The 12737-nt window shown below is 36.5% G+C and overlaps 1 protein-coding gene and 1 long non-coding RNA gene across 3 annotated transcripts in view; one reads left to right on the top strand and one right to left on the bottom strand.

Annotated features, from left to right (window-relative positions):
- The window catches only part of CTNNA2 (catenin alpha 2), a 460705-nt gene that overhangs the window by 194365 nt on the left and 253603 nt on the right, over positions 1–12737 (bottom strand). The window lies entirely within an intron of this gene.
- Positions 194–7966, top strand: LOC115353752. The gene is made up of 3 exons (XR_003927692.1): positions 194–351; positions 4524–4591; positions 7050–7966. It is a non-coding gene; the product is annotated as an uncharacterized LOC115353752 (long non-coding RNA).

Here is a 12737-nt window from a genome sequence, read left to right as displayed (position 1 = left end):
CTACAATTCTTCCTCTTTCTTCTCTTTTTGCTAACCTGATGCATACAGTTCCTGCAACTGCATCGCATCCGCAAGGCTCACTGTTACCCCATGTGTATATTCGTGACAGTGTGCTCCCTCCGCCCCCAACCTGACCTGGATTTCCTATAACCCCACTCAAGCGACAACCACCAGTGGCGGTCGTAACGGATGTGTCTGGTCGTGACGGCTGCATCGGCTCAAAGTGGATTCGGGGGAGACAGATAACAACCCAACAGCCAAGGGTTAATTTGAGCAATGCGCCCACCTAACCACAGTGCTGGTCAAGGTCCGACTCAAGCCAAATTTGGAAGAAACTAACATCTGTAGTCGGTATGTAAATATGACTATAGGTCAATTATCTTACTCCATAAATAGTGGACAGCCCAGCACCCGCTGAGCTCTCCTGCAGGGCAGTGGGCTGCACACTAGGATCTCCCCTTGAGTGGGGTCACCTCTCAAGGTTACTCCTCGAGGTTGAGAGAGTCCTTGCCGCAACAGATTCTCAATAAGTGATTAACAGCGTGATAAACTTTGAAATCCTAACTAAGTGATATAAAGGATTGATTGCACACATATAATCCTTTAGACATAAACTGTTGACCAAGTCTGGGACTAAGACTGGATCCAGCTGCACCCAGACTCCCCTCTGGGAAGGAGTTTAGGACTCAAGTGGGTCCTTTCTGAACCTCCTGACTCAACGGGAGGGTCTCCCCGACACTTTTGTCTGACCCTGTAATTAATCAAGTGTACCTTGCCATCGAAACTTGTTAAACCACTGTTGCATTTACCATTGAACTTTGTTAGATTGCTGTTTTATATCAATAAACATATCTCCGCTTCTCTCTTTACGAGTGAAGTGCGTCATTCCATCCGTGAGAGTATTAAGCTAGAATGACTTCCAAATATATCCACTTTCTAAGTATAGCTGTGATATCAGGTTTTCAGGCATTTGATCCAGTTTCTATTTGGGTTGTAATCTCTTTGGAACATACTCTGTGTCTTCATTTGCATTCTGTACGTAACACTTGATAAATTATTTTTAATTTTTTTTTTTTTAGTTGTCACTTGTGGCTTTAGCATTAAAGCTATATCATAGCTAGTAGCTGGAAAAGTTCAGCCTTTAGAAAGTTTCTGTTCAGTCCTAATTCAGGCAAAATCTCCCTGGATTTCATGAAATCCCTGACTAAATCCAGACTGATGTAATACTTAGATCTGTGAACACTGGAAGTTTTCCATTACATAAATGAATCCAGAGAAATGATCTAGAGACATATTACGAACAAGAATACTCTTACATATATATGCATAATCTAATGCTAAAAACTATCTGATTGGATATACTTTTTTTTGTACATGCATGTATGAGTAACCATAGCCTGGTACTTCCTGAGTTTTACTGCTTTTTCATTACAGTTATTCCTAAAAATGATTACGGTGTGGAAGCAGACAGAAATGCTGATTACCACACATTAGAAATTTTATTTTGTATATTCAGGATTAAATATATTTTTTATGAACATTATTTTTTAACTACCTCATTTTCAGACTTTAGAGCAAGGACTGCCAAGAGCTTGAATTCAATCAATTTATTTGGGAGGTCACATGAGTAATTTGTATAAACCTTTCTTATATTTCACATAGACACTCCAAGACTGTTAAAAGCAGCAGTTCATCTCTTAGCTCCAATGCAATCACCAGCTGAATTAATGAATTCACAGCCTGGCCTTGGTACTTTACTATTTAGTTTAGCACAGGCAGGGTAAATATCGTATATAATCTCTCCCCACCACGTCTCTCTCTCTCTCCGTATATAAGCGTATATATAAGCTTATATATACTATATACATATATATATGAACAGAGTGAGAGATGGATATATGTACTCGTGCTGACTGATATTTCTGTTCCAGTCATGCTATTCACTGTTAGTCATGATAATCTTGAAGAATCTATTGAATTACTTGTATTGCTTTTACAACAATTTAATAATATCAAGGAGTTAATAGGTATCAGCTTTCTTTGGAGCTCTTAGAATTAATTTTACCAGTGAAGCTAAGAGTCTGCTAAAAATACAGATGCAGTGAAGAGAGCAAGCCTTTAGGAGAAAACGAATCTCTATTAAAAGGACAGAGACAATACTTCCTTTAGTTCCTCTTTACTTATCTATTTTTATTTAACCAATGCTATTGTTTTGCCTTTTCCAAACATATAACCTTAGTGAAGGCCCACCACTGATTACTAGTCAAAATTTGGCAAAGATCCCAAAGAGATCTGCAATCTTATCAGATGATAATCCTGCTCCTAAAAGCAAACATCCACTCCTTTACTGGGATCTTTATATGGCTTTGCAAAAACATTTTTCTTTCTGACTTGTCAGCAGCCAAACTAACAAGACTTCAGTGACAAATGATCTACTTAGCTCTCCAGAAAGGAATCCCGACTTGTTTTTTAGGACGGTTTTCATTTTTATCTCTGAAAGATCAGACAAAGACACATTACCTTTCAAGGAAAGTGATGAGGCAACCACAATGTTTGGAAAAGAATCTCATTCCACCTGAGTGTTTTTGTCTTTTTGTTTGATTGCTTTTGGGAAAGGAAGAAGATATAAGCAGAAAGTAATAAAAATCTGATCTACAATGGTGAGATTGTCCTAAATTTCTGAGATGCTATTTCCCTAAATCAACAAGACAAACAAATTATCTATGTTTTAACTTTAAGAGGTAGAGTCTGGAACGACCACATATCTCCACAGAGTTTAAGTGTCATTAATGAGTTGATGCAATGACAGAGTCAAAGAGAAGAGATGAAGACGAGACCTTTGGAGGCCTTTTAGTGTCTCCCTTTCTCCTTGGCCATTGTTTCATGACCCTAGGCCAGCCAGAGGATTTTTTTGTTTCTGAATCTCAGACTTTTAATCAAAGTGAGTTTGCTTCAGTTACTGGGTTTATATTCAAAGAAAGGCAGAGAAAAAGATTGGGTAAAGTCTTACTTCGTAAGAGATGTCTTTCTGTAAGGGAGACTTGACTAAAGCAATTAATTTTCACAGATGCATAAAAGATGAACCAGGAAATATCTGCAAAGTCATCTAGTCCTTATACAACTCTCAGAGAAGGCAACAGTATGTTCTTACTGACTTTAGCATAAGGTGTAGTAATTCCATTACCAGGAAATTATTTTTTACCTAAAAGTAAACTGGTCAAGGCACTTTTACTCATTACGCTTACTAAGCCTGGAGTAATTCCGTATTTGTCTTGACCTTCTTAATCAAGACATTGTTGATCTTCAGCCTTAATCCTTCTTGGATTCATGTCATTTTTCTCACCAAGCTACGCACCGCTGGAACTAACAGTTACATAATCAGCTTCAACAATTTATCTTTTTTTTTTCCCCCGTATTCATGCTTTTCAAACACCTACATACATATCACATCCTCCTTAGTTGCTCTAGATCCAATGTTTTATCTAATTCTTCATGACAGGTTGTCAATGTCAAGTATTATTGAGCCTTAACCAGAGTCAGGGATTGCCAAATGTAACATTCAAGCATCTTCCCAACCATTATATAGCAAACTGTTGAGAGCTGATTGTAGGGAGGGCTTGATTCAGCGGCACTTACCTATATTTCTGAGAATAGCTTTTTAACCTCTTTTTTCTGTAAGGTTTGTTTCTGTCTCTTTGTTCTGAAGGGTGCAATAGTCTATTGCTGTAAGGGCTTATATGAAAATTATGTTCAATTTTCATCATTGGAGCAGAAGAGGCTATGAAGCCAAGGCACAGCAATGAAGCTCTTGACAAATAATGCGTGGTCTACTTTCCTCTTCCTTCACAAACATAATGGAAATGATATGATGGTGCAGTTCACAGGAATTTTTCATGGGCTCTTGAAAAATAAATATGAAGCTTAAAATTGTCTCTAAATTTTGAATTAAAAGTACCTTAACAACCATTGTTAAGGTGGATGATTCATAAATGCATGCTATTACAGCAGCACAAAACCAAAATTGTGAAAATAAAGTGGATTTATTTTTAAAATTGCTGTAATATATCGCCAAACCACTTTTATAGATACGTCTTAAGAAAATAATAACAAAAAATCAAGCCAGGCCACACAAGAGGAAATCTGGCATAATTATTACTCTTTTGACAACTGTGAAACTACTATTTTCAATTTGTAATTCAGCTGAGCTGATGACAGATTTCTCTCCATCATCATTGATTTATGAGCTCATCTTGTCAACTTTTTCCCCCTTCCCACATTATTTACACAAGTTGAGGCAGTTTTTTTCTCTCAGAACAAATGGCAACATTTCAAGAAACACTATCGAATTGTGTAAATCCATAACTGGCTTTTGAATTAAACAGATTTTTTTCTGGATGCTATAGCTCAAATACTATAACACTAGGAAATAATCAGAAAGCAAAACTAACAGAGCACCGTATGATGAGAGTCTGAATGTCTTGAATGTCTTTCTCTTTTTTTCTTTTCTTTTTCTCACTCCAAAGACTACAGTGCCTCCTACCATGAGCAAGTTCCCTAGGACTGTTCATTAGGACCGAGTAGGTCGCGACAGGTATGAAAAGTACATCTGAATCCAAATATCCAGTTTTCATGTTAAGCAGGTTTTTGGGTTTTAGTTTGGGTTTGTGATTTTGGGTTTTGGTTTGTTTGGGGTTTTTGTTGTTGTTGTTGTTCGTGGTGTTTTGGTTTTTTTTTCCCCCAGATGGAATCTGATAATTTATTCCTATTCTATTTAAATAAAAGGATTTTTATGAAAAGCAAATGAGTGGTTGAATCATAAATTAATACACCGCTACTGAGCATATGTGTAATGAAATGAGCAATAATTCATCTATTATATTATCAATATCAATCCAAAGAAAAGCAGTGTTCAATACGTATCTACCTTCTGTATTTATAAAATGTCAGCTGATAATGAAATATTTCACATTCCACAGTACCAAGGAAGATATGAAATGGGAACTCGAATGGAAGTTGGAGATTTTAAATCAGCATGTTTAACTTATTTGCATCAAGGAATATTAAAAGAGCTAGATGGTCGGTGCTCTGGGACATAAGGGGAATAGGTACAAAAAGAAGAGTGGCCCTATAAAATGAACTTCAGAAGTTGAACCTAACACAAGGGGAAAGGGGAATTCTCTAACATAGTTAATTTCGGGCTGGAATTTTTAGAACTTTACTTTTTAGGCAGTGAAATCTCACTGAACATCTGAACTTTTCAAACTTTTCAAAATCCCAGCTTTTAACTTCTCAAAATAAAACATATCACCCAGTTCTTCTTGTCTGTCCTTCCGTTATCTGCTACAATTTAAATAATCTTTTTGACTTCACACCTTCAATATGAAGGATAAGAGTTGGAAGACAGAGTGTAGACATGTAATTACAATACTTTTATTAGTAGATAGTGTATGTCCTTGTATGAAGTTGGGAAACGATAGCAGGTAAAAGTGCCTTTCTGATTCTTTTGATTAGCTGAATAATCAAGCTGTTGTTTCTTTGAATGACCTTTCCTGTTATGATATAGCTTATTATCAGCTTCCCTACATTGCTTGTCCTCTAAATACTGTTCTCTCTATTGTAATTTCTTTCTTGACTCGGGAGAATGTATTTTCTCCTTTACTTTTCTTCCACTGAAATTGTCAGCATCTTCCAGAGTGCTAACTCTTTGACCTATTAGATCAAGGTAATTGAATGCTTATCTCTTATTTAAATGATACTATTTAAAGTCTCATTTTAATATCAGTCTTATTTCGTACTACGTATAATACACGCAAGCTTCTACAACCCTGTCAGTATATGAAATTTCTTCAGAAATACCAGGGTTGACTAATGCTTTCAATTCACTTGTCTAGCATCATATTACTTCATTTAGCCTGAAATACATACAGGAATTTGTTAATTGTATTCAGATGTCAAGCTCTACTAAAACCTTGTAAGAAGGACATTGTGTAAGAGTTTCTTGGGTACACGGTCCAGTAACAGTGGCGTGGAGAAGCCCAGTGTCTTTAAATAACACTACTTGCAAGAACAAGGTTATTTAGTGTGAATAAGTACCGGAGGGCCAGGTCCATCATTTGCATGTGCTTCTTTTCACTCTTGGTCCTACAGAGACGATTTAGTTTACCTGTCTCAAATTTTGGAAAAAAATAAAAAAATGTAAATAGTTTTCGTTGATGTAATTTATGGAGCTAGTTTAGAAAAAAAACACATAATGTCAGCAAAGGGAACTATTTTTATCACAGTATATTGTTTAACAACCCTTCACGGTCATCAAATTTAGTACACCTATAAAATGCAAGGCAGCTGCAGAGGATGAACCAGCAGTTTAAAAATACTAAAGAGCCAAAAAGTTATCCAATTCCCCATCTCCCCGATCCAATGATACTGTTCTGCACAGAAGTGAAGAGATGTGTATACGCATTATTTACAAAAAATTGTCAGAGTTTTAAAATTAGGCAATTTTAGGAAGCAATTTAAGAAATTATTAAAATTAGGAGAGTGAGTGACTGTCCAAAGTTACAAGCTGAGTTAATGTCCTTAGAAACACTTTCTTTTGAATTAAACAGTGGCATTCTTATAAGCCTGAGGTAGGATTAACACCATTGAAGTCCACAGAAGTATGTTGGTGTCAAGCCCTATGCTGACCCGATCTAGAGGGCCAAAATCACACTTAACGAGAGCTGCTCAATTTCATCAACTTCTGAGGAGCTGCGCTAATTTCCATCATAGTAATACAGATGCATAACTGAAAACTGTTAATGGCCCAAACCCCCATAAACCAATATTATATAAAAATAATATTGTGGCGGTTTTGATCTTGGTTTTGCTTTGATCTGCATCCTGATGGCTTGTGTAACAATTAACCGTTGTGCTCATGCTCCAATTTGCTGGGGGAAAAAAGGCATTGCTCGAAAAAGCCTTGCTTTTTTTTTTTTTTTTTTTGCCTGTTTCATTAGTTTTCATCTAACCTCCAAATATTTGGCTCTGTGTTAACTATTCTTGTCTTTCAGCTTCCCTTTCTATTGCTGTCAAGCCCACAACCATTCTTTCCCCCACTGAAATCTCTGTCACCAGTTCTGCCCTTCAACCTCCTTACCTGCTCCTCTCCCCATCACTCTTTCAAGATTTCATCTCTTCTCTTGGAGTCAAAGATACAGCTCAAAGATTTGGGCAGAAAAATACTGCTGTGAAAAGCTAGCTAAAATCCTAAGGAAAAGAAAAAATCACGACAAGGATTTGGGAGCCTGTTCCAAGGAGTAATGAAGGAGAACCCTTCCACACCTGGCTGAAAACCTCCAAGCCAGCACTGGCTATGGCATCGGGGCAGTGATCATATTAATGTTTAGCTGAGTAGTATTTAGCTTAGAAATCCGCTGTGTGTAGTAGCCAATAAATATTTGCTCTGTACTCTTAAATTGTGGGTATACAGAAACTCCCTGTACATGGCAAAAGGTGCCCAAACAAAAGTGCAGAGAGGAAGGGATACATAGGCAGCTAACTAGGATTTTGCTCATATTGGCAGGGCTAAATTTCCCTAATGATTTTACTAGTGATAGAGCTGGTGACCCATGATCTTATGTCACTGCAAGGATAATCCAATCCCAGCCAAAATCCCACCATACGGGAGAAAAATCACAGCCATTGTCAATATTTTGCAGCACCTGGATTAGTACTTACTGTATTTATGCAAACTAACAATTCAATTTTATTTTATGAATGCCATTTTATCTTCCATTTTGTGCCGAAACCTTCAAAAGAGTAACAAACATTCCTGCATTGACCCCAGCACTAGACCTGGAGAACAATAAGAGTCTGTAAGGTGGCTGATTTTTCATTCAAATGGAAACAGCATGGCACAAATAGCTGGCCACTACCCCGAAGAAACAGTCCTGCCAGGTTGCTTTATAATCCTTCACTTAAAGATGGATCAGCCAGTCTGCTTTCCCTGCTTATTTGGGAGTTGTTTTCAACTAATGTTCCCTTATTGCAAGGACCCAGGACCAATTTTTAATAGTCTATTGTAGTTGTAGCTTTTGGTCTTTCCCTAATGAACTGAAATTTCTTAGAGGGTGTTCAGTTCTTCTTCGAGTAGCTGGCCTATGAATTCTCCTCCTGTGGATAATGTTGAACTCAGCCAAGGGAAAGTGGTTTTGGTTGTGTTTTTTTCTTCTGAGGATAGACTGAAATCAGGAAAAAATATGATCAGCTGGAGAAGTAAAAAAGGAGTATATTGGTTACTGAATGACCTGCCATAGCCTGATTTTGCTGATTTTCATACTGTCTAATGCTAGTTAGTCATATACTCTGCTTTTTTTTTTTTTTTTAATTTATTTTGGAAAAGCATATCAAAGTGACAAAACCTATTTAAACCTGACAGAAAATATAGCAGACATAAAGCATTACTGTACAATTGCGTACAGTTAACTCTTCTCCTCCCATCTCCCCTTTCGCTGTAAGAGGGATTTCTACGTCCTGGTACTTATTATCCCTGCTTTTCAGAGGCCTTAGATGTCTCTTTTCACATTTTGCAAAGAGAAATTTGTTTTCAGCTCTGAGGGTCACTGTAAGATCAAAAAGCCATTGTTGATAATCAAAAGCCTGAAGTTTTTTGTGTCTGTGGATCTTTGACTTCAAAATACCTACATAAAAATCAGTGCAAAAGCAACAGCATGGAATTTCACTGGAATTTCTCAGGTAATTCATCCAGACAACCTTGGCCAGTTACAGCGTAGATACAGTGTTAATCAGAAATATTATCAACTAATGACTGCCAAATTTACACATACATAAGCTTTGGTCTTATCATCCCTGAGTTATGAAGTCATCCAGATCTTTCAAAAAACACTGCATTTCTCCCTGTCTTCCATGCCACAAGACAAGAAGGTCTTTGCTGTTAAGGAAAGGTTTTCCATATTTATCAAAATATTTCAATTAATAGTACATATCAGCAAGTGGACGTACCAAATGAAATAAATATCCTGGCGTAAGGGATTGTAATATATGATGTTCAAGATGAAACCTGGTCTATTTAGGAAAGGGTCGATGTAAGCTGGTTCGCTGATGTTCGACTGGATCAGGTTTCTTTAAATCAGGGAGCCCTTTCCTGCTCCCTCCTTTCTAATCCTGGGGTCTTATAATGGGTTAAAGAGGAATATTTTATACAAGCCTATAATAATACGCTTACCAATATTGTAGATGTGGATGCTGGACAGCAAATGCTTTATGTGAGACTGCAGAAAAGTATCTGCTACATTCCTATTTCCCTGTGCTCATAACTTCTGCAAAACTTCACACTCCTCATATTTGCTTTTGTCAAAGGTATTTCCACTTCTTTGTATGGAATAAATAGTTGCAATCAGAACACAAAAAATAGCGATGAAATAAAATGAAAACAAAACCAGAAAATAAGCGTAACACAGCTCAGCATTTATAGCTGAAATCAGCCTGTGTGTGAGAACCAGCAGGGGACACAACACGAAAGTCCTCTGAATATAACGACCATAGCTTTGAAGAGAAATTGAAATCGCAACTGTGAGGAAAAAGAGGTGGCCCCTTCACATTTTTGCAGTGCTATGAAATATTCTGTAGATTCAAAGCTTTCCTAAGCTAATTTCAGAGTTAGCGCTACAAAGTCATGTGCAGGGGAATACCCGCCTGAAATGCAAATAAATGAATTATTTTAATTCACTCATTAAAATGGGCAAGATAGTTATGGCATAAAACCATTATTCTCAGCTTACTCACTAGCCTCCTTATTTACTTTTTCTAGACCCATCCATGAAACCCTCTGTCTCAAGCTAACAGGTGACAATAGAGCTTGTCTGGGAAGAGAAATTGATCTACAGACACACGTTTTTTCCATGCTAATCATCTCCCTCAAAAAGACATGTAAACAACAGTGCCGAGAACTCCTACATAAATCACACAACTCAATAACTTTTCCACCTGCATATTATTCTAAAGTTATCTTAAAGGATGCTCTGATCTTCTATAACAGAAAAAAGAAGTTCTTTGTCTCTGTAAATGATCTGCAAACAGAAAATAAACACTGTAGATAGCCTAAAGTCAATGTTTGGGATTTTTTTTTTTTTAAATTAGAGAATCCTGATTCATCAGTATTTGACAATTTTGTCAAGACTTTTCTTCACTCTCCTGAACACACACTCTGGAAGGAGGAAGACAGACATAAAATCATTCAGATGGACAAAGGGCAGAATAAATAATTCCTCTCTATGTAGACCAATGAATCTTTAATTTTGTATACAGACTGAAAGCTGAAATGGGAGACACTAATTCCACACTCTTATGGTCCTGGTAATTGTTTTGATTGTCAGGTTCACATTCCTGTATCAATTCTGGTACAGCAAAGTCTGCATTTCCCACGTCCCTCAGCTATTCTATGTTAAAAGAGTAGCATGGCTCTGTGTTTTAAAATATCTTTTGCATTCCACAAGAAACCTTCACGACATAAGAAATGGCTTTTTACCCTCATTTTTAGCAATGTGTTCCAGTGAATAAACACACACATATGTGTATATACACGTAGATAAAACAACAAAGGCACCATGCAAACGAAAGGCATAACTGAGAACCACAAAGAGCAATGTATGAAATTATGATTCGATTAAAAAAGATCATTTTCATCATTAGAAATAACACACTCTTAATATTAATTTAAGCCTAAATAACTGAAATGCTTAATTATTAGATTAATCAAGCAGCAAGCTCTTCTTGGATCCTTTCAATAAACTATTCCAGACCATCAGGGCTGAAATCTCTCATGGCTGAGATGTTGGGACAGCAAATCATGCAGAATTGGGTTTTTCTTCTCCTGTATTCTTTCTACAAGACTGATAATATGCATTTTGGGAAGATGGGGAGAAGAGCACAGTGGGAGGAAAATCTGGGAAAAGCAGACTAGAGAACTGTACATGAATGAATATAATGAATAAAACCTCCTTTTTTTCTTTTTTTTTATTTTCCTTTTAGTAAGGTGTATGCATTTTGCAATCTAGACATTTAAATGTTAAAAAAAAACATTAAAAGAAAAAGCTTTCAGATGGTACCTGAACTGAGATTCTGTGTAACCAAAACAGAATTTGATTTAACTGACTTAAAACATTCTTAATGGTCCTCCAACCTACGCATCTCTTCCATTTAACTCTGCTTGGTGCCAGGTACCAAAGGGATTATGGTTTTGCACCTGTTAGAAATAAATAATTTAGGATGAGCAAAAGTCTAATTCTACGCATAGCAGCGATAACCAGATGTGGATGCAATTCTCAGAGAAATACCTATCCTCTGTATGAACAAACAGTGATTTAGGGAAAATTAAACCTCGATGCTGGTTCTGACGGCTGCTGAGAAAGATGCCCAGACATGGAAGCGATACATCAGTGATATCAATGTCATTCTTAAAAAGAATTGTAAAAATTTAAGGATTGTACTGAAGGTTAGAGAGGGAAGTCCTCCGTCAATGCTCAGAAGGCTTTCCAAATTGTTTAACTAAGCCCTAATAAAGCAGACACTCTAGTAGCCAAATTTAGGCTAAGCAGCACAATAAACAATTAGTAGAATAGAAAATGCAATATTAAATGTATGATCTGACAACTACACTCCCAATAGTTTACTGGTGTATACCACAGAGCCCACCACTAAATGTCCTGATGAAGACTGAGTGGTGTTGAGCCAGACACACAGTTACTTATTCTCATCCTCCTTCCACCTACGCTCAGGTTTTCTTTTCCATTCTCACTGCCCCTGAGTCTTTAGTGGCTGTTTCTCACCCTTTAATTCCATATAAATATTTTCCAGAGGCTGCTTCAAATGTGCAAAAAAAAAAAAAAAAGCAATAATGGAGAATCAAGCAAGCTAACCAATCTAAACACTAATTTTAGCCATTTTATTTGCAACAAAGGCATTTTTTACCTATACTGTTAAATGCTTCATGGCAAAGGCTGTCTCAAACCCTGACTCTGTCTATTGCTCGCTGCAAAATGATACTTCATCTCAAACTGCCTCCTGTTGTTTTTGTTTTATTACCAAATAAGTAATAATAACAGCTGAAAATAAATTAACCTATTAGCATTGACTGAATGGAGAAGGATATAATAGAATTAAAAAGAGAGTTAATACCTCCTAGTCAGTCAGAAGAATCAAAAAGAAAATTCATTAGTAAAATTTTGGCAAAGATTCGCAGTTTTTATAAAAGAAGTTTGATATACCTTTTCGCTTCGGAAGCCTCGCAACAAAGTTATATTCTACAGTATCTTTTTAGTAATGATTAGGTATCCAAAGTGAGTGTGATTTTTTTGTTTGTTATTTAGAGGAAACTATTTATATATTAAATAATCAGAGATTACTAATCTAAGAAACTGGTTTGACCACTTATTTCAGATAAACTTGGTTTTAAAGGCTAAATTGAGCTTCCTACTCTCAAGTTACAGACTGTTAGGTACTCTACGAAAAATATGTATTTTTTTGGTATCCTATATAATTCCATCATCATTAAAAAGTCATGAGAGTCAGTCCATAAGCTAAAAAGACCATTCTGAAAATTAAAAGGAAAAGAGATTTTGAAACAAATGACATGACCTTCAGTTCTTTACCACTGAACAGAAGTTAAAGTGAAATTACATGTTCCTAATACCCAGATAGCATTAACATTACAGAAAATATACCAAAAGCATTTACGAGAA

The sequence above is a fragment of the Aquila chrysaetos genome, chromosome 1, assembly GCF_900496995.4.
Source record: "Aquila chrysaetos chrysaetos chromosome 1, bAquChr1.4, whole genome shotgun sequence".
NCBI classification, from domain to species: Eukaryota; Metazoa; Chordata; class Aves; order Accipitriformes; family Accipitridae; genus Aquila; species Aquila chrysaetos.
This window is presented reverse-complemented; position numbering and strand designations above follow the sequence as displayed.